At 42.9% G+C, this 27572-nt stretch overlaps 1 protein-coding gene across 5 annotated transcripts in view; it reads right to left on the bottom strand.

Moving 5' to 3' along the window:
• The window catches only part of PRDM10 (PR/SET domain 10), a 76648-nt gene extending 70115 nt beyond the window's left edge, over positions 1-6533 (bottom strand). For 2 of the 5 annotated variants that reach the window (XM_050921555.1, XM_050921554.1), the window contains exon 1: positions 6308-6533. The gene's annotated coding sequence lies outside the window, so the exon portion shown is untranslated. The other 3 variants (XM_050921551.1, XM_050921556.1, XM_050921552.1) reach the window with 2 other exon arrangements.
• Positions 6534-27572: the final 21039 nt, after the last annotated feature.

Here is a 27572-nt window from a genome sequence, read left to right as displayed (position 1 = left end):
AGTGCTCTGAAAGAAGTTGATTCTGAGTCAGTTCCGAGGTCATCTTGTTTTCTGGTCCAATGAATTTGGAGGCAGAAAAGCCCCGAAAGTAGGGCTTATTCCTATGAAATTATATATATATTTCCGTCTGCTCGGAGGGAAAAGACATCTTCTCCTTGTCCGCTGCCTATATAACTGCTTTCTTGAGAGGCTCTCCAAAGAGCTTTCCTCCTGTCATCTGATTCCATTTCTTTTGTCTTCTATTTAGGTTCTTACACTACAAAAATTGCTATGGTGTTTGAGCATGGGACATTCACTTCCCATTTTTTTGGGCACAGATAGTATTGTCTGTTTGCTCTGAATGGTTAGCCAATACCGGCATTGTTTCCATTAGGGAGAGAAACAATGCCGGTATTGGCTAACCATTCAGACCAAACAGGCAACATTATCTGTGTACTCAGGTACATTCTTTGGTTCAATCCTATTTACTTACAAAGAATATACACAAGTCTTCCATCCCTGAATACATTAGAAACAAAAAACAGCAGGCAGTTTCCTTGGTCACTATTTCCAAGTCTGCTTCTCCAGTCAGTTCTGTGCCCAAGGAGCTGACTCTCTGATCCTTTTCGGGGGTTGTGATGCAGACTACTGCCTTGGCCAGAAGCTTCTATAGTTTTCAGTTATCTCACTTCATAAACATTTAATTGCTCCTTCCAGCCAGCCAGAAAAAAGGGTGTTTAGCACACCCATGACTTTAACCAGGTCTGTGATTGTCTATAGCAGCGGTTCTCAATGGGGAAACCACGAGCCCTTTCAGGGGGGCTGTGGAACCCCGTTGCTGAAACCTAGTTCCCCTGAGCCCCAGCGCTGAGGCTGGCGGCCCTCCTGCCCCAGCTGGGAGCGGCTTGGGGCTGAAGCCGGTGGCCCCTCCCACCATCAGTTGGGAGCAGCGCGGGGTTGAAGGCAGCAGCCCGCCCCTCCTCAAGCCAGGAGCAGTGGATGGCTGAAGCTGGGAGCTGCACTGGGAGCCCCATCCCCAGCCCATACACAACTCCTAGCTGCCCCCTGAGCTACCCCCCTGCCTGCATACAGCCCCTGGCTATCGCCTTCCCTGCACCAAGCTACCCCGTTTGCACACAGCCTCTAGCTACCTCCTTCCCTGCACCCTGAGCTACACTCTGCCTGCACACAGCCCCTAGGTACACTCCTCCCTGCACCCTGAGCTACCCCCTTGTCCGTACACAGCCCCTAGCTAGCCTCTCCCTGCACCCTGAGCGGTTTTAAAACTTTTTGAACTGACCCCTTGGAGTTATATTTTTGGTTGCATCCTCCTACAGCCCAGACAGGTTGGGTGGCCTCCGGAGCGAGTCAGGGAATGGATGTGGCACTCTCTCCCTGGACCCTGCTTTGTGGAGTTGGCTCAAACCCCACCAGCCCTTGCCTCACCCCCAAAGTAAAACTATGCCTATGCCCAAGGGTCCTCCCTCCCCGCACCCTCTGCCATGCCCTAGCATTTTTATAGCATATTGAGAGGGCCCTCAGCAAGAAAAAGGTTGAGAACCACTACTCTATAGATCAAAGACCTGCTTGATGGCATCCATTAACAGCTTCCACCATACCAGTATCTTTTGGCCATCACAGTAATTCTTTCTCCACCTTTTTTTCAAGGAAGCAAAAAAAGAGAGTGATTTCTTTCATCTCTTTATAAGGAGACTCAGGGCATGGCTACACTAGAGAATTTAAAGTGATGCAGCTGCACCCCTGTAAGCTCTCTAATGTAGCCCCTCTAAGCTTTCCTGTTGACCTAATGACTCCAGCCCCGGCGAGTGACAGAATCCATGTCAGTGGGAGACGCTCTCCCACCGACAGTGTTGTCCACAGAAGCACTCATGTTGGTGTAACTTATGGCAGTTGGAGGGTGATTTATTTACCCCCCCTGAGCGACACAAGTTATACCATGGGTAGGCAACCTATGGCACGTGTGCCAAAGGCGGCACGTAAGCTGATTTTCAGTGGCACTCACACTGCCCGCGTCCTGGACACCTGTCCACGGGGCTCTGCATTTTAATTTAATTTTTAAAAGAAGCTTCTTAAACATTTTAGAAACCTTATTTACTTTACATACAACAATAGTTTAATTATATATTACAGACTTATAGAGACCTTCTAAAACATTAAAATGTATTACTGGCACACAAAACCTTCAGTGAGAGTGAATAAATGAAGACTCGGCACACTGCGTCTGAAAGGTTGCTGACCCCTGAGTTATACCAACATAAGCTGTAGTGTAGGCAGTCTCAGATCAGAGTTGCTTAGCTGGAAATCATGGTTGGAGGTAGCATTTTTCTCCTGGGATTAGCTGGGCTCAATATATTTTGGTTCTTCTTCCATGGGGATTTTTGATATGAGGGTTCCTGAAGTAGACACACACACACACACTTAAGAGCATCTGAATTTCAAGGGTGTTGCCCTTTTATATTCCTGCAGTTGGGGAAAGGGCACCTGTCCTCAACAGTGAGAATATGCAGAAGACTCTGACAAATGGAGATGACAGATCCTGCAGCAGGACCCTTGAAGTTAAAGCAGTGCCCCCGCTGAGGCCAGCTAGGGAGATCCCACAGAGAAACCAACATCAAGGGGTTTCCAAATATTCTTTTTTGCCCCTGTTCTGATAGGATAAAGATGGGAGAAAACTGGAGCTATGCAAGTGTAATGGTCCACCTCTCAGCTCAGAGAGTCATAAAGCCATGGCAGTATCTCAGTGAGAATCCCTTTACAACACTGGTTCATAAAAGGGTTGCTTTGATTTACTCAAGGCTACAGAAAAGGTTTGCAGGAAAAACAGCAATGGCTATTAGCTGAATGCTATTGGTGCTGAGCATTGAATACTCTCTTTCACCACTAATCAGATACAAAGACAGCAAGATCATCATGCAAGGTGGGTTTTATACTAGGGCTTTGGAGCAGTGCATGGAGCACCTCTGGAGCAGTGGAGCTGCAGGTTTTCACCTGGAGCTGAAGCAGAGCCGGAGCACAGCTCCAAATCCCTGTTTTATGCTGAATTATGCTGTGAATTGTCATCCAGCTTTTAATATCAAAATGGTTTATTATGTTCAAAAGTAGCAACACATGTCTGCAACAAGTTATATCCCACACTTAACTTAAATATCCCAGCACACATGGGAGGTCAGTAAATTTTCTGAGAGCCTTTGGAATAATTTGCTCTCATGGCAGCAAGAGGGCTAGAAAGTGCAATATGTTTAACCTCACTGACTACTGAGTCATGACTGCTGTCTTTTTTCTGACTTTTCATTCATCAAAAACACATTTATTTCAATGAATTCAGGGTCTAGGGCCTTCTGGTTGGATGTTTGTAATCAGGTAATGTATGACCACAAGATTTATATTTCACTGGTGGACTAGAGATGAAAATCACATTTACACCTCGGACACAAAAGTCTATTTATTTCCAGGATAGGAGTAATGGTTGCAATTTATTTAACCATATAATAGAGAGAATAATTTGGCCAAACACAAACAAATCTTTACTCAAATTGTGTGGAATGGATCTATCTAGGTTCTTATATCACATCAGTCATCATATTATCTGATCAACTAAAATCCCATTACCATGTTCCTAAATCGTTTCCCAGTTTATTAGATTTAGCTGCTAAAAATCTATTTATAACAGGGAATCAAGCATTCTGAACGCATCCCAGGACAGCATAACATCCTGATGCTGAATTTTTTTCAAAAAGCAATCATACCAACTGACCATGGGTTGCAAATTATAACAGGAATCTTCTACTCAGAGAAATGTGATTCCTTTTACAAACTGCTGACTGTAATTTGCACCCAGATCTGTCTCTCAAAGAAACAGTCTTAGTCTTTTTGATGGGACTACAACAACTTCATCAAACTCCTACCTAAATCTGTGTCCTCATTTCATTCTCCGCCTCCTCTTGTTGGCCAAGCTGCTACACATCAACTTCTCTAACTACTCCCTTTGTCTTTCTCCCATTCTTGGCCTTCTAGTCTTCATGCTGCCCACTAAATATGGTGCAGTCTCCTTCAAAGTTCCTTCTTTCACAAAGATTTCTTGCTTTCATTTCACTAAGATACTGCTTTGCCTTCTGGTACTAAAACTGATCTCCCACACATCAGACTGCTCAGACTTAGGGCACGTCTACCTGTACAATGCTGCAACAGTGCATCTGGTGAAGACGTTCTATCTTGACAGAAAAGAGCTTTCCTAGTGGCATAATTAAATCATCTCAGCAAGCAGCAGAAGCTATGTTGGCAGGAGAACCTCTCCTGATGACATAGCACTATCCACACTGGCGCTTAAGTAGGTGTAACTTATATCACTCAGGGGGTTCACACCCCTCAGTGACTTAAGTTCTGCCGATATAGCCTTGCATTCTAAGCAATTTGAGTCAGGGCCCTTGGCTGTTAAATTGTTCGGAAAGCAGCAACATATCCATACAGTGTTATATAAGCAATATGTTTAGTAGTAAAATAAAGCTACCTAATGCAAAAAAAATGCAGAGGCCTCAGAAACTGAAAGAGATAAAAGCAAAATAAGGGCCTTTGTTAAAGTACATGTGCCACAAGCTGACATGTCCAGAACATCCAGGTACAGAGCATTCTTAGATTTCCATAAAGGGAGGTGACAGAAACACTACAATACTGTTCGGGTTTACCCCAGCCTACATTTGTCATTTTGTTGTTTTCCTCCTCTTGCTCACCACACTCATCCCAAAGTTTTATCTCCTTTCCTCTAGTAGTGTTTCTTTTTGCTAAATCTCTAGATTAAAATATCATGCCATTTTAAACTTCTCATAAGATTTGGAAGACAAAAGCTGGCTCTGTGACTGAGATCCCAAATTGTCAGCATCTCAATATATACACATTTCAACAGCCCCTCTCATGATTTAAGGCCACCTAGTGTCCCATGAGCTAGGGAGGAAGGATCACACCCAGGAAAAAACAGCACAGTCCCCAAAATCCTGGGATAGGTAGTCAGTGTAAGATAGCCCTGCCATAGTATTCCTACAATTGCTATTGCTTAGGAGAAATACGGAATATTTCTTGTACCCCAAATCAAATTTGGGTCCTGCAAAGGTTCCCGCATTGCAACTCATTCTCATTTTGATTTGGGGAGGCGCCACCCATTGCACCCCTGAAACATCCCCAGGACGCCCACTCCCCGGCTTCTTCCCTCAATCTGCACCCTGGGCAACCTCCCCTCCTGCTGAGGGGGGGGGGGACCCAGTGGGCCTCAGTCCCCAGCACACCAGGACAAGGCACCAGCCAAGCCAGCCCCTGACGACCAATCACGAGTGGGGGGGGGGGGGCGCACTGGGCAGAAAAACCGCCCCACCAATAGAATTGGGCACTAGCAGCCCAACGGTCTCCCCAACTCGTTTCCCCAATCAGAGAAGGGGGACCAGACACACCCCAGCCAATCAGAGTGGGGGGCAGAACCGCTCCCCCGCCCTAGAGCCTAGCGGTCTCCCCAACATACACACAAAACGACCCCAACACCAGCCAATCAGAGGAGGGGGCGCGAGCCCCCCAGAGGCAAAGGGAGAGGGGGGTGCGAGGCCTGTAGCCAGTCAGAACAAGGGTCTCCCCACAGCACACAGTACTGTCCCCCCGACAAAGCGCGAGGTGCAACAGCCCCCACGGCTGGCCTGTCACCCAACGGTCACTCAGCCCCAACCACTCTGGGACTGGGAGGGGGGGAGAGGCAGAGAGGTTGCACCGCAAGGGCTGGGAGAGGAAGAAGACCGAAACCGAAGGAGGGGGGAATGATCCAACGACGGGGGCAGGGGAAAATGAACGGGCCACACGGGGGCAAAATGCCTGGCGTGTTGGAGGGGAGTAAGATGGCTCCGGCACCCCCTCCCGTTAATGAGGTGCCGGGGTCCGGACTGTACCATCCGGGAGGGGGGAAACGCGAGTGGGGGCAGCCCCTTACCCCCCTGTCCGGGGCGGGTGGGGGATCCCGATCGGGGAGGTGGGGAAGACGCGGACTGTACCTCTCCTGCGAGAGGGGGGGAATGACAGCGCCCTACTCCCCCCACCCGCGGGAGCGAACGGTTTGTCCCGGCCCCAGCGCTAAGGAGCCGCCGGCTCCGGCGCCATCTTGGGTGCGACTAAAACAACAAGCCCAAACCCCTAGCTTGTTTCTGCAGTGCCCCTGGGCCGGAGTCCCCTCCCGGACCGTCCCATCGCGTTACCTGAGGGGGTCCCATGTGGGTGCCGCACCCCGGCCGCCGCCGCTGGCCCCGCCGCCGCCCCAAACCCTCCCACCTGTCCTCACCTCACAATGGTAGCTGCAGAGCAGGAGGGGGGGCGCCGCCCGGACCTCATTACCATATTCTGCCTGGCAACAGCTATCAGTGCTGCATGCTGATTGGTCAGGAGTCCCTAGCCCGCGGGTACCGGGCAAACGCACCCCCCTCCCCCAAAGAAAGCACAAAGCGGACGGGTCCCAAGGGGGGAGGTGAAGCAAAGCCCCCCCCTTAATCCACAAGAAGAGGGGAACCCTTGCCGGGGCTTCCACCCCTCCCCAGCACCATCCACCAATCACAGCGCCGCTCTCATTCAAGCTCAGCTCCGCCGGGGCCTGCTCGCCAATCATAATGCGTCTCTCAGCGTCGGGCTCCGCCCTCCTGCTGAGCGAGGAGGTGAGGGGAGTAGAGTAGTGCCCCCTGTTGGGTAGACGGGGAGAAAGGAAGCCCAACTGCGCCCCCTGCTGGGCGGGGGGGGAGGGAAATGACTCCACGGGTAAGGGAAGCAAATAGAAAGTTCATGGAGAATTGGGCTGGCTGGTTCAGGGTGACAGAGCAGTGCATGGAACCCAGGCGTCCTGACACCTAGCCTCTCACCCTATTCTCTCGTCTCTAGGCCCTACACTCCAGGACTCAGCCAGCCCTTCATCCTCCAGATAAACTGAGTTCAGTATCATTTGCTGTGTGTGTGCATTTCAGTGATGGGACCTTCCATCCTGTGTCTCCATCTGTTCTGCCCTCGGGACATTTCTTGTAAGAGGGGCCTTGTGCCTGGGTAGTCATGGTCTACATTTCCCCACCCTGCCCGTTGCGCACTGGGTGCAGCCTCCTGCCATTGAGAGGTGGCTGCCTTTTGGAGTTGAAGGAATTCTTGTGCTTGCATCATATGTAATGGGTTTTTAGACTCTTTGAGATGAAGGCTGCTTTATAAATGTAAGGAATTATTATATTATAGACATAAAGCACTGGTGCACATGCTGTAGGGATGCCTATGGAGGGAGGAACTAGATGACATAAGTGATCCTTTCATCTTCTTCACTGTATTATTCTGTAGGGGAAAAAATAAATTTAAAATCTAACCTAAATTCACTTTTTGTTTGAGAACATTGGTTTTATTTTCTTGTTGTTTTTTGTGGGTCCACGGGGGTGGTCAGTTGGCTTCTGTTGTATAATAAAGACATTGATCCTAGTCCATTTACACTTCATATTTTTGTATAGCATCTTCAGCACAGACTTGAACACACAATGCTTCACAGATGTTTATAAAAAACATGTAAATACAAAATTATTAATCTAACGCACATTTTACTCTGAGTTTTGTCTAGACTGGCTGGAAAAGGTGGGTTTTTTAAAACTACCACTAGCTGCACTCTCCCAAAATTCTTTGGGAAAGGATATTTGCTAATTATAAAAGAAACAGAAATTTGGTTTATTTCTTCATAGACTCACTTAGAATTTGTATTCTAAAGTGAAAACTATAAAATGTTATTAGGGATAACTTCAGTTCACAAGGAAATGTATATATAATTGGGGTGATACCTGACTATTAGATGATGCTCTGATATATTCTGGAGACTCCTGCATCGTTTGTCTCATTTACTTCTACTTTCTGTTCATGTGTTATATAATAAATTTGAGTTTTAAATGTCATCTAAAATAAATCAAGGATAATAATTGACATAGGTCAAGCTTCTGAACTACCCATTTGATATTCCATTCTCTCTTGGGTTACCACTGTTCTTTTTAAGGGGTCCGGGGAGACTTTATATTGGTATGGCACAGAAAAATACTCTTTTTGCTAATTAACTTAGTGTTTATTTACCACATACCCAGAAAGTTATTTTATTTGGCAAGTTCTATTTTAAAAAGAATACTTTTTAGCAGCTTTCATTCTCATAATATTTCAAATTCCTTTACAAATGATATATATCCAGCGCCACTGAAATGCAGCTGCTTTGTGAGCAGTTATCTCCTCAGTGGAGTATGGCAGCTAACTTACAGAGCAGGGCAGTAGGGGAAGGGGAAATTTTGATCAAGGACACAGAGGCAAAGCACTACTCTTACAAAAAGTGCCACAAAGACTCAATATCGAGAACACAGAGAGGGCTAGATCCTCATCAGACGTAAATTGATGTAGCACTATTGATTCAATAGAACTGATTTTCAGGTGAGGATCTAGTCCAGAACTTCTATTTTTAAGATGTATGATGCTCAGTTTTTCTATGCTGGAAGGGCTAATGAGTGTATACTGAAGTAGTCTCCTAAAATGTTGAATGTTTACTAGATTATTTAAATTTAAAACCTACAGGGACACTGTCAATTTAAAAATCTTAGATGCTTATTGCCTTACCTGTGTCAATAATTTCACCTGAGATTATTAAAACTAAAGTAGTTTTAAAAATTGAAGACAGTAGGATTACTTGCATTAGTAAAGGGAGCAAGATTTGGCTCTGTTTTGCTTTTCTCTGCTGATATTGTGTGCTTGCTTAGATGATTAAAACAGTCATCTTTTCCTTTTATTATTATTATTATTTTATTATAGTCAATTTCATACTTTCACACTGACATAACGCTAATATGTTTGAGTGGCAAACACAGCAAAGGAATGTTTAAGAACAAAGAAAAACAGGTTCATTTTCAATTTGAACTTCGTGAAAACATTTTAATCATGTATTTTAAGCAAATCTGCATTTTAGGCCTACGCTACCTGATAGTGCCTTTTTAGTGTTCTGGACTGGAGAATAGGAAAATTGTTACATTTGCTTAAATATACATATGCTACTGTGTTATATTTTCATGCATACATGTCTTGGGTTATAACTTGGCACATAAGAATATGTGGCATTGGTTCCATTCTTTCTCTTCCTCCTGCACTGGCCACAATCCAAGGATTATTTATGGGTATTTGCTTCCCTCTTTAGCAGAAGAGAACTATTGGGCCTAAGGATACACTACATCATATGATATAAAGGGCTGCCAAATAGAGAAAACCATGAGTCATCAACTCTTGTGTTTGAAATCAGATGTAAAGCCTACATTTCCCTTCTTTTAATCCTTTTTGTTTCTGGTGTTTTGATGGAGAGCCCATTTATCTAGTGTCCTCATGTTCACACACACATCCCAGAAAGAAAGAGCTTCATTGTCAAACCAATGTAATTTTTCTAGGCACCCAGAATAAACTACATTAATTAATTCCCCATTTTCCTTAATTGTGTGGAATATTGATGTAATCCTTGATCCTGAACTTTTTCCCACATCACTGCATTATCACCTTGTTATACTGCTACCTCAGTAGTACTTCAGCTGAGTTTCTTATCCATTCCTTCATCTTCTCCTGTTTTAGTTATTGCAATTCCCTTCCCTGTGGTCTCTGCAAGTCTGCGAGTGGTGCTGTCTGCCATCTCGGATGTACAATGCACCCACATCCTCCCAGCAATTCTGCTTTCTTCTCATTCATTTCAAAATACAGTTAGAAAGTGATCTTATGGCTTCTTTTTGGCCCATTGCCGTGTATCAGCCTACTTCACAAAACTTGTGTGGCTGAACCCCACTTGCTTATTAGCATACCACTCACACAACAAAGCCACTGTCAGTACAAGAACCTTCTCCTCTGCAGCTCCAGCACCTGGAATAGTTTTCAACACCAGCTCATCAACTCTCCTCCTCCTTTCAAATCTAAGCTAAAGATACCTCTATACTCCCCTGCCTGTATCTCTGAATTCCCTTCTTTGCTACTATGTATTTGATTCTTTTTTGTGGTACTGTCTAATTCTGTAAAGTATTATGGGTTACAGATTATATAAAAATCTGTATGGAGAACATTGATCTAATCTTGTAAATCCTTGTGAGTTGTTGCATAAGTAGTCTTTACATTAGTAGCCTCATTGACGTCACTGGGACTACTCATATGCATGATGATTACTTACATGAGTCAGGGTTTGCAAATTGAACCATAAATTGGATTGTACATTCCATCACTAGTTTGTCACTCCCCTGCTGCTCCTCTGTCTGTCTATAAGCTAAATAATTGGAAGATTGGAAAATTTCAGCTCTATCTTGACCACCTCTGAACTGTTTGAATACACTGCACTGTTTTATACCATAAGGATAGGATACTAGATATAGTGGAGGTGTTGGTATAAGATTAATAATTTAGAAGGAAGCCATCTTAAACTTAGATTAAGGGGATCATTGCATCAAAAGACCACACAAATAAACAAAGCTTTTCTCCTTTATTGGTTCTTCCAGTTCAATCTCTCATCGTCACAAACCAAGTTAATCATATTTGTCATTCTCTAATAGAAAACTTAAAGATATAATGATGTCCACGTAATGCCCACAAAATTTCTACATTTTGTTTTACAGAAGACCTGCACCTTTAAAAAAAAAAAAAAATCTTGAACCTCTAAACAATGTTCAGATAAGCAAGCCAGTTTCCTACTCCCATCTTCATCACTGCTGATGGCCACTTCACCTTCACACACAGCCATAATTTTGCCCTCTAATATTTGCAAAAATGTGTGCAAAGGTCAAAATAAGAAATGAGCAGGAGAGTACAGTTCACATTCAAGGGATCCATTTTCAATACAAAAATCGCAAAAATACACAAAAAATGCATGTCAGTTTCTAGACAGCATCAAGCTAATACAAGCTTAGAGACTCCACACTTATAGACACCATCATATAATCAGCACATTTCAGAACATCAGACAGATCATTCATAAAAAATATTCCACTCAGGCACATCACCCTATAAGAATGTATAGAACTCTGACATTAATTAATGCGCCCTAAGGCAATGGGCAAGATCTTCAGCTCATGTAAATCACTTCAGTGGAGCTATGCTGATTTACCCCAACTGAGGATCTGGCTATATAATCATTTCAAAATCTCCAGTGCATGTTTAATAAAGAATATATCAAAGGACTAGGGAAAAGGTGAGTTTTACAGTTTCCCCTGAAGGTCTGCATTAACAAAGCCAAGCTTTGGTGTACCAACTGGAGGAATGCGTTCTGTCAAGGATCCCCTCATGGAAAACGCCTTGCCACTAGCCTGCCAATATTTCTGTGGCTTCAATGTAAAATTACAAAGTCTGAGGCCTAAGGTGGCATTTACGAAGTTTGCCTGGGGCCCAAGGCCAGACAAAATTGCCAAGAGGGTTTTGTGTGTTATCTTGCTTTGATACTTCTGATAGACCCCATCTTAAATTGTAAACTCTTGGGTGGCAGGGACCACTTTTTTGTTTAGAGTCTGTACGGTGCCTAATACTGTGGGTCCTACTCCATAATTGGGGTTCCTGGGTGCTACCCCAATTAAAATAATATTACATTACATGGAGGGCACTCATGGTAGGGTGAATAAAAGAGTAGTGAAGCAGTGGCGTATGTATTTCAAGACTTTTTAATAACTGGAGCTTTTTCCAGAAAACTACCGTGGAGAAATTTATTTCAGCTTTAATTCCAATTTAACTAATTTTCTTTTGTCTTGGTACTTAAAATGTTTGGAACCCTGTTGGCAGATGTTTATATCAGCAGATCTGATTACATTCCTTCAGTGTTGATAGTTGCCATCTTTGTAGGAGCCACAAAAATCTGTTGTGATCTTGGTTCTGCAGAAGCAGTAGAGTAATATTGTTCCCAATTAGATCAGTTGTGTACAAACAATGAAGGAAATAAAAGACCCATGTTATTTTCAGCTCCATTAGAAAGACAGGGCTGGGTGAATCAAAACCTCAGGAATTAAACATTTTGAAGTTTCTGAATATATTACAAATAAACAAGTTGAATTAACAAGGAAAACCTTAGTATTATATTACCTTAGTTAAATATTTACTATATTGAAGTACTGTTAGAGTGCCGATCATTGTACTATTTAGATTTATTATGTAAGAATATCTATTACATTAATTTTCTACCAAGTTTTTAGAAGTCCCTCTGACTATTTCAGTATTTCCATGATTGTGAACAGTCTTGTCAATGAGAAATGTCAATTTTTAAGTTCTTCCTGGAGTAACAGTAGGGAAAATTTCCACATTTTGACATTTGTTTTCATCCTGAATCAAACAAGTAGAAATATTGAAAAATTTTGCAAAATCACAAGTTCTGAAAAATTTCAGTTCAGAAATGAAAAATATGACATTTCTCAATTGAAATGTAGTTTTTTGACATTGGAAAATGAAATGTTGATTCAAAGTGAAATGTTTTGTTTTGAAATGGTGCTTCAGAATTTTTTTCCCTTTTGCTCTTCTTTTCAAGAATTGACGATTTCCCATGGAAATTTTTGTGACCCGCTCTAGTTTTTAGCCACCAGGGAGCTGATCTTCTGAGAAACAGAGCACCCTTCATTCCTATTAACTTGAATGGAAGCTGAAGGTGCTTGGCACTGTCGTGGAAAGTGACCACCACCGTGTTGAGTTGATCAGACAGCCTGAGGCTCCTTTATTGATCAATCAGATATACATGTGTACACACGGAGAGACGACAAATCCCCTAGCAAAGGGTAAGTCGCTCTGCCTTACAGCAGTGATACCTGGGTTTATAAAGCCGAAAACCGCAAATTATCATATGAACTCATACATCCGATGATACCTTATTTGGTTAATACAATAACATCTTCTAACCATCTGCTAAAAACAATTGCTATTAATATACCGGTTATGAGCTAATTTGCAAGCCTGCTCCTTTGTTACTTCCCCATTTTACAGGTTTCGCGATCGTCAGGACATTGACACCTGGTTTTCCACCTACTTGTGGTTACGCTATTGCACGTAGCTCAGGCCTTTTTGAGGAACTTGGGTCCAAAAATACCTATTGGTGTACCTTTGGTCAAATGATCATGAGTTATATTTTACGCCCACACAAGCAACTTAATAAACCATAATAAACTAAAAGCTGTTATAACTTAACAGATTTTCTGGTTCCCCTTTATCCAATTCTAGTTCCTCTTTTTGGGGCCCTGGCCACATTTTTTTGCCTCAGCGTGCCCTTTGTACAGAAAAACAAGTTTAGCAGGAGTTAAAACTCTTGCTTCTAGCTAAGGGCCTACTCTTACTTTATTTTCAGCAAAAAAGCCTGGGGCCTTGGGTAAGGTGGTGTCGGGGGGGGTTTCCCTATCAGCACCTCACTAGATCAGACCTTAATATAGCTGTATCAGTGCATCTGCACTGGTATAAACCCCTAGTGTAAATATAATGTGTACTGCTGCAACGTATCCCAGCTTCAGACCAGTGCAAACCATGCACCAGTGTAGCTATATTGATGGCTAATAAAATACTGTAGACAGGGCTTTATTCACACAAAAGTCTCATTCTGAGGCAATGGTTGTCTGAGTAAAAGATCTCCAGAATTCGACCACGGGTGGTACTGCCATCACCAAGCATTCAAACATCATGAGTCAGGTCTCCAAAAATCATGAGGTTGACTTAAAGATCATGAGACTAAAACAATAAAAATGGCATTCCCTTTATTTGCCTTTTGGTTCTGAGCCTTTAGGGATCAAGTTTTTATGTTTTTTTCCACATCGATGAGGGCTAGAAATGTACTATTTTTAAATGAAAGCTGAGATTCTCACCCTAGGTGCTGGGGCTTTAAGACACACACCAATTATTGCAAAAATTGGCAGCACTGCATATGTCATCTACATCTCACTGCAGCTTCCTGTGTGAATTAACTGATCCTGCAATTAACTCAACAGAGGCAAACACCAGCGTCAGCATAGAGCCTTATTGATTTAGGCCACCTTATGGATTATTGTCAAAACACTTTTACTGATTTATTCTTTGCACTTAAATATATTTGGATATATCCTCTAAAAGATACTTGTCTCGGTAGAAGAGAATCTGATCTTGGTGAGTAATTTAAGGGAATGAGATATTTTGAAACAAAACTGAGTTTGGGAAATCAATCTATTCCACTCTATGCACAGAAAGGTGTTCAAAAGCAAATGCCTTCGAAAAATATTAGGTATTAAATGAATGAATTTATAACATGCCAAGATCCATCCGAGTTCAGCAACTCCTTATCTCTAAAGATGTCCAGGAAAGAAGATGGGAATATTTGGGACATGTGTTAAGAATGAAGCAAAAGTGTCTGCCATGACAAGTGTGCAACCAGAAGAACATGCAGAAGTGTTTGACTGAAAGACTCCCTCCTTCGAACACTACTCGGAGAGGAAACATTTATGGGACTTAACACAGAGGAAATGTAAAAAGCAGCCCAGGATAGACAGGGCTAGCAGAGCCTTGTTCTAAGAAATGTCTGATGGCACAGGAACATTTCAAATTCGGACCCTAGCAGCTAATTATACTAAAGATTAAAATGTGTTAATTTGGTTCCTTGATCTCACCCTTCATTTTTTTTTCTTTGCTTTTTGGATTAGTTTATCAATAATTGTATTTTTAGAAAATGTGGACATTCTATTGTCATCAGAGCTCATTTCATGTCACTCAGATGCAACCAAGGGCCGTATGATGTAGGCATGCCCAGAGTTCGAGCCAGTCTTTCACTGAAGGCTGGGGACCCAAAGGTCAGATGTTGTCTTCAAGGAAGCAGATTTACAATACATGTTATTATCTCTTCTTGCAACCTCAAGTATGCTAGAGCTCAGCTTTTTCTCAACAATTATGGAATTATAAATTATTTATTGAACTTGTGTAATCCCAGTTTGCAATCAGTGAAACAATTCAGGATTTATTAGATAAGTGCATGGAGGATAGGTCCATCAACGGCTGCTGCCAAGACGGTCAGGGACTCAGCCCCATGCTCTGGGTGTCCGTAAGCCTCTGAGTGCCAGAAGCTGGAGCTAGATGACAGGGAATGGATCACTTAATAATTGCCCTGTTCTGTTCATTCCCTCTGAAGCATCTGGCACTGGCCACTGTTGGAAGACAGAATACTGGGCTAGCTGGAATTTCGGTCTGACCCAGTGTGGCTTTTCTTATTAGGATTTGCTAATACAAGCCTGAGTCTAGTTCACAGATGTTCAGACTGACAGTGAACAATTTGCTGCAGTTCCAACTGAAAGTGCTTGTGTATCCTGCAGCCCAGAACATGGAATACATCATGGATTTTATGAATATTTTTGACATCTCAATGGAGCTGATTGCCCTTATCTCTAACTATGACACAAAGGCCTATTGGTGCCAGTTGGCAACAGGTTCACTGCTCTATGTCAGCAATTCCTAACAGTCCTGACAAAGTCACTACACCTACCACACCATTTTCATAGTATCTATCCAGAAGGAAAACCATGTATGGTGTCTAATTGAAGCTAATTGATCCTCACAATCATTGCAAAGATATATGTATGGATGAAATGTAAGGAGTTGTGTATATGTACTGAAAGCTAGGTGGACAAACAGGTTTTGCCAGACAAAGGGAAGTAGATTAACATGTCTGCCTAGGTTCATATGTAGATTAAGCATTGGAAGCCTAAGCATTGGAACCCAATTTACATCCAGGGGGATGGGAAGTCAACAGGAAGAGAACAGCAGCAGGGGGGAAGAAAAGAGCTTTGTTTAGAGGTGCACATCAAAGGTTTATTAGACTATAACTGGAGGACAGGAACAACAGCACCCTGTTGTCCAACAGTGAGAGAGGAAAAAAAGACAGCACTCTATGCATCCATGAACCATAGTTCCCAGGCATGTAGACTGATGGCGAGATTGTTTTAGGTGAGAAACTATTTTAGACACGGATTGTAGCCTGTTACAGTTAAGTTTAGACTCTAAGGAGTGTGTTGTACTTTTTGTTTTCTATGTAGCCATTTTCTGTTTCCATTATCCTTAGTATCTCTTAAATCTGAATCTTCGATCATAAAGTCACGATTGTTTCACTGTAAATATATCTATATGCTGTTATGTTATAAAGGACCTGTTTCTGAGTTGTACCAATCAAGCTGTGTGTACAGTGTTCCCTTGGGAACAGTAAACCCGGTAATTACTGTGGGTGTCCAGTGGCAGGGGCTGGATATTACAGGAGGATGCTTTCAGAGGGACTCAGGGATTGGGTTGCACCTATTATTACCCTGCAAAGTAAAGTTAGGGCCGGCAGAGATCTGAGAAGATTGTCTGGGTGGCTGGTGGTGTCAGGGAGCTTGACACTCGCACCAGCAAGTCTCTCTCTCACTAATGCAGGGGGAGTAACAGGATGATTCACAGTTCTGGGCACACTGGGAGGAACCATCACCCTATCCCGCTTTGCAGTTTCTGTCAAATGAATCCAGATGCTTTACACTTTGGATCATGCATAACAATTAATCCTCCAAGAAATTCCTAATTACATTCCTAATACTAAAAAAAACGAGGCGTTCTTGTGGCACCTTAGAGACTAACAAATTTATTTGGGCATAAGTTTTCAAAGTGGGTTATAGCCAAGTGGATTATAGCCCACAAAAGCTTATGCCCAGATACGTTTGTTAGTCTCTAAGGTGCCACAAGGACTCCTCATTGTTTTTGCTGATACAGACTAACACAGTTACCCCTCTGTCTCCTAATACTGTATTGCTTAGACTTTTCTTACTTATATAAATTTGGGGAGCATTAGAGCCATAGTTTAAGCTACAGGTGTGCACAAAAAAATTATAAGAACCATAAAATGTTGCTGTCATATGATTGGGGGGGGGTGCTATCTCTCAAGAACCCCTTGCTCAAATTACCTCAAATTAAGACCACTAACCCTACCCCAGATCTGCATGAGGAACAGCAATTTTAAAAACAATTTGACTAGGCATGTGGATTTTAGAGCTCTTAGAAAAACTGTCTAGTCTCCTGCCTTCACAGCAGGACCAAGTACTGTCCTTGACAGATTTTTGCTCCAGATCCTTAAATGGCCCCCTCAAGGATTAAATGCCTAACCCTGGGTTTAGCAGGCCAATGCTTAAACCACTGAGCTATCCCTCCTCTACTGTAAACTTGAGTCTTTTCCTACATAGCTTTCTGAGAATATGCGTTATGCACATGAGGTGCTCTCTGCCTGTATTCCGCATGGCTCCTGGAAGTTTTGCCCTGAACCCAAAGCTGCTGGTTTAATATCTGACATTTCAAAGTGCTCTATAATCCACATGCATTGGGACATTATCTTGAAAACTGGTATGTTACAACAGGTGCTGACGTAGAATTTGGGGGCCAATTTGGGTCACTTGATCTTTTGCTTCCCAATATTCATCCCCTGATACTTTGTGCTCTTTTAAAGGTTTAAAACAGGGCTGCCCAGAGGATTCCTGGGGCCTGCGGCAGGCGGCTCCGGTGGAGCACCCGCGGCTCTGGTGGAGTATCCGCAGGCACGCCTGCGGGAGGTCTGCCGAAGTCGCGGGACCGGCAGGGGCCCCCCCGTGCGGCGAAATGTCTACAGCCGGCCCTGTTCGGCGGCGGGGGGCCCTTCCGTTCTGGGACCCGCCGCTGAAGTGCTCCGAAGACCCGCGGTGGGGGCCCTCCACCGGCGAATTACTGCAGAAGCGGGACCCGCCACTGAAGCGCAGCCTGCTCTTCAGCGGTAATTCGGTGGCGGGGGCCTCCCGCCGCGGGTCTTCGGGGCACTCCGGCGGCGGGTCCCGGAACGGAAGGGCCCCTCGCCATCGCATTACTGCCGAAGACCGGGTTGCACTTCGGCGGCAGGTCCCGCTTCGGCGGTAATGCGATGGCGGGGGGTCCTTCCGCCCCGGAGCGGAAGGACTCCCCCGTCAGCGAAGACCAGGAGCGGAAGAAGCTCCGGGGCCCCGGCCCCGCAAGAGTTTTCTGGGGCTCCCAAGCGAGTGAAGGACCCCGCTCCGGGGCCCCAAAAAACTCTCGTGGGGGCCCCTGCGGAGCCCGGGGCAAATTGCCCCTCTTGCCCCCCCTCTGGGCGGCCCTGTTTTAAAATGCTCTAAAATCTATCTGACGTGCATAATGAATTTATCTTGAATATTGTTATGCCGCAGCAGGTGCAGGACTGTTTTTTTTGGTGCACATTTGGAGTCCTTTGGTCAAGAATTTGGTGTGTATGCAGATGAATGAGAAAGTAGTTCTGTGGGACACAACACTCCATATAAAATGGCACACTTACTTATGGCTGCCTATTATAGGATAGCCCTGACTGAAACCTTCCTACAATATATCCTCATTGGATCTTGCCAGCTCCAGGGGCAGAGTTACAGTTGTCGGACGGCAGCTAGTGTGTACCTTGACTCTGTATTTCCTGGTTTCCAGTGATTTAAGTATTCGATGTTTTGGAAGGACATGAGGCACACACCATTAACTCCATTAAAGACATTTTTGAGAAGTGAATGATGTTATATTTAGTGATGTCTGTTCAGTCTCTGGGTTGGGAATAAGGATGAAGCAGTCTGGAGATTCTAAACAAAAATCATTTCTCTGCATGTCTGCAATTTTGCTGATTGATTTTATTTTTATTTCTCCGTGCCACTTGTCAGGTGGAAAGTAATATTTCATAACTAATATTAAAAGAAATGCATTATAAATAGTCATAAAATATTCTGATATCCAGTTTTTAAAAGGCCCTGACTGATTCATTTGCCTGCATTGTCTCTGCACTGCAGATATACAATTCATTGCTTTGGAAAGCTTGTAAAATATAAAAGCTTGTGTCAGGGTTTAGGGGTAATTGAGGATTTAGTAACAGATCATTCTAATACAGGGGCTCTTTGGATAGTGCCATAAAAGAAGCTGCTCCAGGAGCAAATGGGCTTTGAATCCAAGACTGCGGGTCTAGGGTAGAAATCCTGAGCTAGAGAGAATGTTTTAGTAACTCTTATTCTTTGCTTAATGTATACAATTGTTCCTGAAAAGGGAACGTGGCAAACTCATGCTGTGTTTTTGTTTGTTTGTTCAGCTTATTGGTTTTTCAACCTACAGAGTTATATATCTGAAAGGCTGAGACAAAATAGAGTCCTAATATCTGTATTACCTAGCCAGATTTTGAAAAGCAGTTTTTATTTTTTTATAGTCACATATATACTGTGTACAGTAACATGTCAAGCAGTGCACTCTTTAGGGTCTAATTCCATTTAAACAAACAAAAAAACATTGAGGTTTCCATCCTACACAAGAATTAAAATTGGGCCTGATGGTCACAGCATATTGGATCATATTGGAAAATATCACAGAGAATATGTCTTCAATGCAGACTTAGCCCAGATGTTGCCCCTAAGCATCCTTCCCATCTAGACATGCAAACCTCTTACTAGAGTTTGCTGATGCTTTCAATCCAGGCTAGCTGACATGGTGGGTGTGAGTAAGTTAGAGCCCAGGTTCCACTTTCACTCAGGTTCGTATATATGTATTTCAAAATGCTTTTACCATTGTTACTAATAATTCATGATTATTTAAACTGAAAGATTTTTTTTTCAATCTGATTTATTTTTCACCCTTTGGGGTTTTGTTTTGCTGTTTACATTTTACTTAGCTTTGAAAATGAAAATCAGTGTGAGTTTTGGTTTTGTTTCTAGTTAGTTTATTTTCCGATTCTCAGGCACTTTGTGCTACAATGTCTAGCTTGCATACGCTGCAGGGAAATGTAATACCTCAACAAAATGCTGTTTTCATTTAAATAAAAAAAACGCCATGGTAAAAGCATATCAGCAGCATAATTTAGGCCTAAACAACTTTACAGCAGTCCTTTAACATACACTAAATGGCTTTATTCACCTTGAAATTATTATTGCTTCATGCTCTTTTATTAGATTTTTCAACATCTGGCTGCTTGATTGATCTGCAATAAAAGAACCCTCTGCCACACAGAAGGTGAGGTGCTGTGACTATGCATTACCAACCAGTGAATCATATAATTATTGAAAACCTCATAGGCAAATATTTGAGACACAGTAAGTAGGACAGTTTAGTGTACACGTCTGTTTTCTTCATCCGTATTTAAAGAAGAAATTTCAGACTGGAACAAACTTGAATGAAGAGAAACAGTTTATACAAAAAACAAACTAACTTGGTCATTATGCCATTTCTACACTAGTGATCTTAGAGCAGCACAGCTGTAGTGTTGCAGTTGTGCCGCTGTAAGATCTCCCATGTAGCTGCTCTTTGCCGAGGTCGACATAATTAAACCACCCCCAATAAGCGACGATAGCTATGTCGGCAAGAGAGTGTCTCCTGCGACGTAATGGTATCCGCACCAGCGCTTTTGTCGGTGTAACTTGTTCGCTCAGAAGGGTGTTGTTTTCACACCCTTGAACAATAAAAGTTATGCCAACAAAAATGCTCGTGTAGACATAGCCAAGGGATGACCTGCGAGAACATGGATGGATGGTTTGTGGCAGATCACTGGAAAGACAACTGCTGAGTGCCCCAAGTTAGCGATGGATCATGAAGGCTTCCAAACATTCTGCTTTAATGTCACTGATATTCAGCTAATGGATAAAAGGATTTACTTACTTACTTATAATGACTTCTCAAATTCACCAGTATGGGCTGACTTCTTCTCTGTATGCATATGCCTGAAAAGCCCCAGCCAGAAGGTACAGGTACAGTGTCATGATCTGGTTCTGGGAACCCAGAAACTTGCAGAGAGGATGCTCTGGGGGGCCCTCAGCAAGAGTTAGGAGGCCAGGATCCACAGACCTTAGCATGTATATGCCCTGACTCAGACCCACTCAGCCTGCATTCCATGTCAATTATTCCCACTCCTGGCATGAATAATCTGACTGGGAATTAGACAAACCCAGTTCAGGGTTCACTGCAAAATCAGATACAAGAGGATTGGCTGGAAGAGAGAAAGATCTTGCAACTCACTGTCACTGGGAGTTAAACACATAGCTACTAGAGATGGACTCAAACTATAAATTTTAGATCCAAGAGTGGATTTCAAATACCTCAGAGTAGGGGCTTTTTTAGATTTAATGTTTTGATTCAAGCCAGTCTCTAGCACTAAAGAGAGAAGAGATCCTCGATAGCTTTGATACTAAGCAAATAGATGAAAGGCATAAAAAGTTTTGTTTTTCTTATATTCAATTCCCCCCTTCTGCCCCCGAATGTAAGTACCTCTTTGAGGAATACTTTCACTGTTAACTAATTGTTGTTCAGGTTTTGGGATCTGCAGGCATTGTTTAGTCTGTGACTCTGCCAAGGGATCTGTCCTGGGATTTACCTTTTTGCCCATTGAAGTGAACAGCATTCTGCATGTGCACAAGGGTGCGTGCTTGCAGAACCCATTGCCAGATCAGGGCCTTAGATATGGGCAGAGACTTTGGCCTAGATCCTGCCCTGCTTTAGGGCATTTTTGAGTCAGTGTCTTATGCAAATTGGTCTTAAAACTGGCTTCCCCTGCCACCCTCCAGTATAGTGGAATCCTTGGGTGATGGAGTGTCACTGTAGTAACTCTTATACCACCAGTCATCACTCAAGGATGGCAGTGTGGCGAGCGGGGGGATAGTCAGGAAGGGACACATGGCAAGGGCATCTTGGCAACCCCCAGCTGCCAGAATGGCCTCTTGCCCATTGGCAGCAGCCATCATGATTAAAGTAGACTATAGGCTCCTCTAGTTTATGCTGTGGAGCAGCCTGATGTCCATCCTGAGCTGTGCAAATGTTCTCCATCTTGGAGCTATCCAAATACTGTATATTTTTGTAACTAGATATTATTTGTTAATATTAGACTACAATGGACATTTAGCTTTGTCATTTCTTTTTAGACAAAATTTCATTCATTCCATGCTATCCTTATGACAAATAAATCCATTTTTGGAGGCATGAATGGGATTAAAACTGTTCAGTGTGTGTTTGTGTGTGTACGAATGTATCTTTTTGGAAGGGGTTATATTAAAATGTGAGAATCAAATATATTTTCCAGAAGATGGAACAACTAGCAGATACAAGGATTCTAGTTAAACTAACTACTTAGGGACTGATCCCGTGAACATTCTGAAGGCCCAATGATTTCGCTAGAAGACAATGTCATTTAGCACAGAGAGAACTGGACCCTGCTCGTCTTTACTAGGATGCAGATTTTTTGAAACATCATGTGGTTCAAAGGCGTAAGTGTTTTCTGGCTTTTATTATTATTATTATTTATTATTCAGTTCTCTTATGTTTTATACTTGAAAAACTGGCAGTTACTGAAATTGAAAGGAAGGTGACATGGAAGAATAAGATGGCAAATTTTCCTTTAGAATTAGTAAGGAAATCTCACTTTCAGTTCATCGTTGGATTGATACTTGGTTTGGATAGCCTTTCTGTCATTTTTGAAGCTGAGAATAAGTGAGTGTATAATAGGTAAAGGTGGCAAACAACTCTTCTGTTAGCTGGTTCTATTTTCAAGATATACATGCTGAATTTTTAAGTTCTCAAAAAAGCAGAATGTTTAAGTATGACTTCTTTTAATGAGAGGGAGATTATTGCACTAATACATTTAAATGTGCTGATGTATAATTTTTACAGTATTTTACAGAGTAGACAACAGGGTCAAATTTCACCTTTATATACACTTCAGTGAGGTTGCACCAAGGTGTATGTTGGTGCAGAATTTGGCCAAAAGCAATACAAGCAAGTCGCAACTTAGGCTCATTTAACATGCACGAATTCAGCTTTGCACGGTTGGCAAAAACAGGGTCAAAAAAGAAAAATAACAATATAAAAACTGCATCTGTAGTTTGGGTGATTACACCCGCCATTCAACTCAATGAGTGTTTCACTATACGTGGTTTTCGCTTTACATGCTAACCGCAGAACGGAATCCCTGCGTAAGATGAGACTTGCCTGTAATGAGTTATGAATAATTATGTGTTTCAATATACTGTTGGTGAAGGTGCCTAAAATGCAGATGAATAAAGATATCTGCCTAACTAGAATAATCTACTCGTGTAACAATGTTTCTTTTCCCACACTACAGGAGTTTCTGAAATGTATTTTTCTATCATAGCTGCATATTTTAAAGTCAGCTGTTAGATCCCAAATGGGGAATTAACTACTAGCTATTTGCATTTTAAAGGAAAAAATCAAACCCCAATAGGGCTCTACTTAAGACGTCCTTTGTATAATTTACCAGATTTTAATGTTTATTAGTGAATATTTGAAAATAAACGATACAGAGAGTTTAAAGCATCAGTTATTGTTTCATCGGGGATAGCATACAGACTACGGGGGGGGGGGTTCAGTATTTTGGTATTGGGCAGCATATACCATATACAGTCTGTCATGTCCCCAATGTGGGGTGAACGGTGGGTGAGATCAAAATACAGTCGAGAGGCAGTGAGGGTACATCGCTCATACAAACAGGTTACAGATAGATAGCTACATCTCAGTGTAGTCCTTAGGGATAAAAACAAATAATTGAGACAAGTGAGGAAAATTTAGAATCAGAATAATCCTTGTAAGTCTGTTTTAAAACTGCAGGTCTTATTGATATCAGTGTTAAAAATGCCAGCTCCCACTATAGCCTGTCTTTGTGCAATTGTATTCCTCTACTGCTGAGAAAACAAGGCCATCAATTCACTTGAGATTGCGGATGTTGGAGGCATGGGGCTGCTGTATCTCTTCTTATGCACTGAGGAATACTGTAATAAGAAGTTGTAAAATAACACTTCAGCAAAGAACCCAGCTCTCCAAACCAGATACATTTTAAATTCAGTTCATTTCAAGGCAGGTGCAATAATAAGAAGCAAACTATAGGAGAAGTGGCTTGGACTTTGGAGAAGCAGTCTTCATGGGGGTGACCCCTCTTCTGAAACACCAGAATACTTCAGGAAAGAAACTTGGCTACACTGGCACTTTATAGCGCTGCAACTTTCGCGCTCAGGGGGTGAAAAAACACCCCCCTGAGCGCTGCAAGATACAGCGCTGTAAAGCCTCAGTGTAATCAGTGCCGCAGCGCTGGGAGCGCGGCTCCCAGCACTGCAAGCTACACCCATTAAGGGATGTGGTTTACCTGCTGGCGCTCTGACCACACTCACACTTCAAAGCGCTGACACGGCTGTGCTTTGAAATTTCAAGTGTAGCCATACCGTCATTTGATTTCCTTCTAAGGCTCTAAGTTTGTGGACATAAGCTGCAGGCGAACCACTTCTTCTCCTGGAGACACCAGTATCCATTTCCTGGTCAGATCTCCCAGGGTATGTCTACACTGTGAAGTTGTCGACAAAACTTTTGTCTTTCACGGGTACTTAAAAAAGCTTCCCCCGCACCCCTCCACAAATAGGGTGACCAGACAGCAAATGTGAAAAATTGGGACGGGGGTGGGGGTGGGGGTAATAGGAGCCTATATAAGAAAAAGACCCAGAAATCGGGACTGTCCCTATAAAATCAGGACATCTGGTCACCCTTCCTGCGAAAGACAAAAATTTTGCCGATGCAAGTAGCAGTGTGAATGCGGCTTTGTCACAAAGCTAACGCTGCAGGCGGGGCTGGAAGTATTTTGTCAGCAAAAGTGCCGACAAAATGCCACCAAAGAGCATTTACACATGCTGACTTTTAGTGACAATTGGGCTCCTGCTAATTAAAGGATGCTTAAGCATGAGACACAATTCTGCTTCCATTGGCAAGGGCCGATGCTGCCATTCTTCAACTAGCCCAAGAAGCAAACTTCTCAACTTTTTCCTTTTTAATGTATTCTGGAGTCTACTTAAACAAGGATCAGAATAACATGGGGTCTCTTTATAAGAGTCTGTGCCTGTATGTGAGACAGGATCTGATTAGAATCCATCACTGTAACAGATAACATAAGCCACAATGTAAATCTTACAAAAAATGGTTTAATTAAAATACCTGCCCAACATCATTATGTGAAATCCAGATTAACGGTACATGTTTATGTGCAGAATACAGAGCAGTAGTACTCTTCAAATGCTAGGGGTCCCGTGAGATAACTCAAGATAGGGTCCATGCCCCTTAAAGATTTGCAGGCCAGTGCGAAACAGTGCCACACCCAAGTCTCTTTCAGGCCTTCCCCACAGGGCACGGTTTATTAATGCCAATACAAAACAGCCAACATTAAAACGAAGCAGTTCCTATGCCCATCTTGGGCTACATCTTCCAGAGGCTTTTCCCCTTGCCTCTCTCAGGGCTAATAGGAAGACATACCCTTCCCGTTGATCCCCCTACTTTAGAGTCTGCTGCAGGAGCCCATCTTCCTCCTGCACAGTACCTCTCAACTGAGCTCTCTCAGCCCCTTTATACCTGACCCTTTCCCAGCTGGGTTTGGTACTCAAACAGGGCTGGCTGTTCCCAGATTCCTGGCATGGAAAAGGGCAGACCACCCTGTTAAAATAGGCATGTGTGGAGGGACAGAAGGAGTTGCCACTACCCACAAATACAGCAATCTCTCACTGTTCTACCACATTATTTCTCCTCCTCAGATCCCTGCATTAGCTTCCCTCTTGCCTGCAGCATCATCTTTCATGTTTTATCCTTGTCTTCTGAGCACAACTCCACCCTACTTACGATATATATTTATCTGTGTTTCATTCCACATCCCCCCTCATTCCGTAGGCCTCTTCTTAACAGTTATTGTCATTTTTACTGTCAGAATTGCACCATTTTTCCTGGTTTTTAAGGACCCATCATCCTGCTCCTCTGTCCTTGGAACAGCCTCTTATTTCCCGTACACCAGGAGCCCTCTCTGTCACCCAGAGTTTAAAACCCACTTCCTCAGCAAAGCTTCCTTCATTGCTGTCCTTACCCATGAAGTCTTTGCACCTCTTGTCCCATGTATTGTCTTTGTGACTTCGAATGTCATCTTCTCGAGGGCAAGTTTGAGTTCTGACTCTGTATGAGCCTTGGACCTTTTCTGAGCAAGTTCCATTGCCAAACTCAAGGGACCAATGTCAAGTATGAGTGGTGACTTCCTACTGGAGTTGGCTGTTTTTCAGATAAGTACTCTTACCCAAAGGCTATTGGGTAGATAGACTTTGGACCAAGCTGTGGGGCCTAGATCCTCAAAGACATTTAGACACCTAACTACTAGTGAATTAAAATGGGAGATAGGTGCCTAAATACCTTTGAGCATCTGGGCCTAGCTGACTTGTAAAGGCTGCGTCTGCACTACATCTCTTCATTAGCCTTGTAATAACCAGTTAGTTCAGGGGTAGGCAACGATTTAAGAACCTTATTTACTTTACATACAACAATAGTTTAGTTATATATTACAGACTTATAGAAAGAGACCTTCTAAAACGGTTAAAATGTATTACTGGCACGCAAAACCTTAAATTAGAGTGAATAAATGAAGACTCGGTACACCACTTCTGAAAGGTTGCAGACCCCTGAGTTAGTTGCATGGTTGACCCTAGATGGGGCTGCTGCCCATGTACAACATAGTTAATAATAAATTGTAGTAGCTTAGGCCCAGAGTTTAAAGGTATTTAGATATTGCTTCACTCAGCATCGCAATGCCTAACTGATTTAGTAGCCTAAATCTCATTTTCAGCAGTGATTTAGGTACTTCATCTAAATCCCATCTACTGTGAGTGGAATTTTGGAAATGAGATTTAGGCTTCTAAATCAGTTAGGCATTGCAATGCTGAGCACAGCAACAACTACATACCTTTAAAAATCTGGACCTAAGTGTATTTGACCCTTGTCAGATGGTGAGGATGGCACATGGTTTCCTCTGAAAGCAAGTTGTAAGGTTGTATTGCCACATGGTAGGGAACCCCACTGTGTGCCTGTGTAATCAGTTTGGCCAGTCCTTCTTCCTCCCAGAGTGCGTTACCGTACATGCTGCTGCTCTGCTTTCATGTCCTCCAAATACTCTATCCACTGCTGAGGCAATATGGGATAGCTGCCCAGATTTTCCAGAAACACTCTGACACAAACACAGGCAGCAGAATAGGTGTGCACAGATGCATCCATTTGACTGTTAGTTGCGTTTTGAAAAAAGCTGCTGTGTTTGGACACAACTTGGCAACGTTTCTTGTAATTGGATTTGCTGTGTCATGAGCTCTGTTGTTTTTGAAGCCTGGATGCGACTAGAGGTGAAAGGCAAAAGGCTTTTCATTCATCCTAACTTCTACTATAGTTGTCTTTGTTGGAAGAATGTTATGTACAATAATGGAGGAAATTGCAATCAAATTATTTTTACATGGTGTCTTTGCAAAGCTGCTTAGAGGACTGATAGCTGAAAACATCTTTATACCTGCAAATTTTCCTTGTTTGGGTGGTATTTTAGCTCCTAAAATTAGATTTGGCTCAGTTCTATCTCTGCAATTTCTAGCTTGCATGGAACTATCATTCACCACTATTACAACTGACATAATCCTATTTAAATCTTCCATCAAGATTTTAATTAAAGTCCCCATATAATACTACTATTTGAAGGCTAGTTCAATTACAACCTTTCAACTGCTGAGTTGAGGGGAGCA

This window comes from Gopherus flavomarginatus, chromosome 13 (genome assembly GCF_025201925.1).
Source record: "Gopherus flavomarginatus isolate rGopFla2 chromosome 13, rGopFla2.mat.asm, whole genome shotgun sequence".
Lineage (NCBI taxonomy): Eukaryota > Metazoa > Chordata > Testudines > Testudinidae > Gopherus > Gopherus flavomarginatus.
Note: the sequence above shows the minus strand (reverse complement) of the source record. Positions and strands in the feature narration are given on the sequence as shown.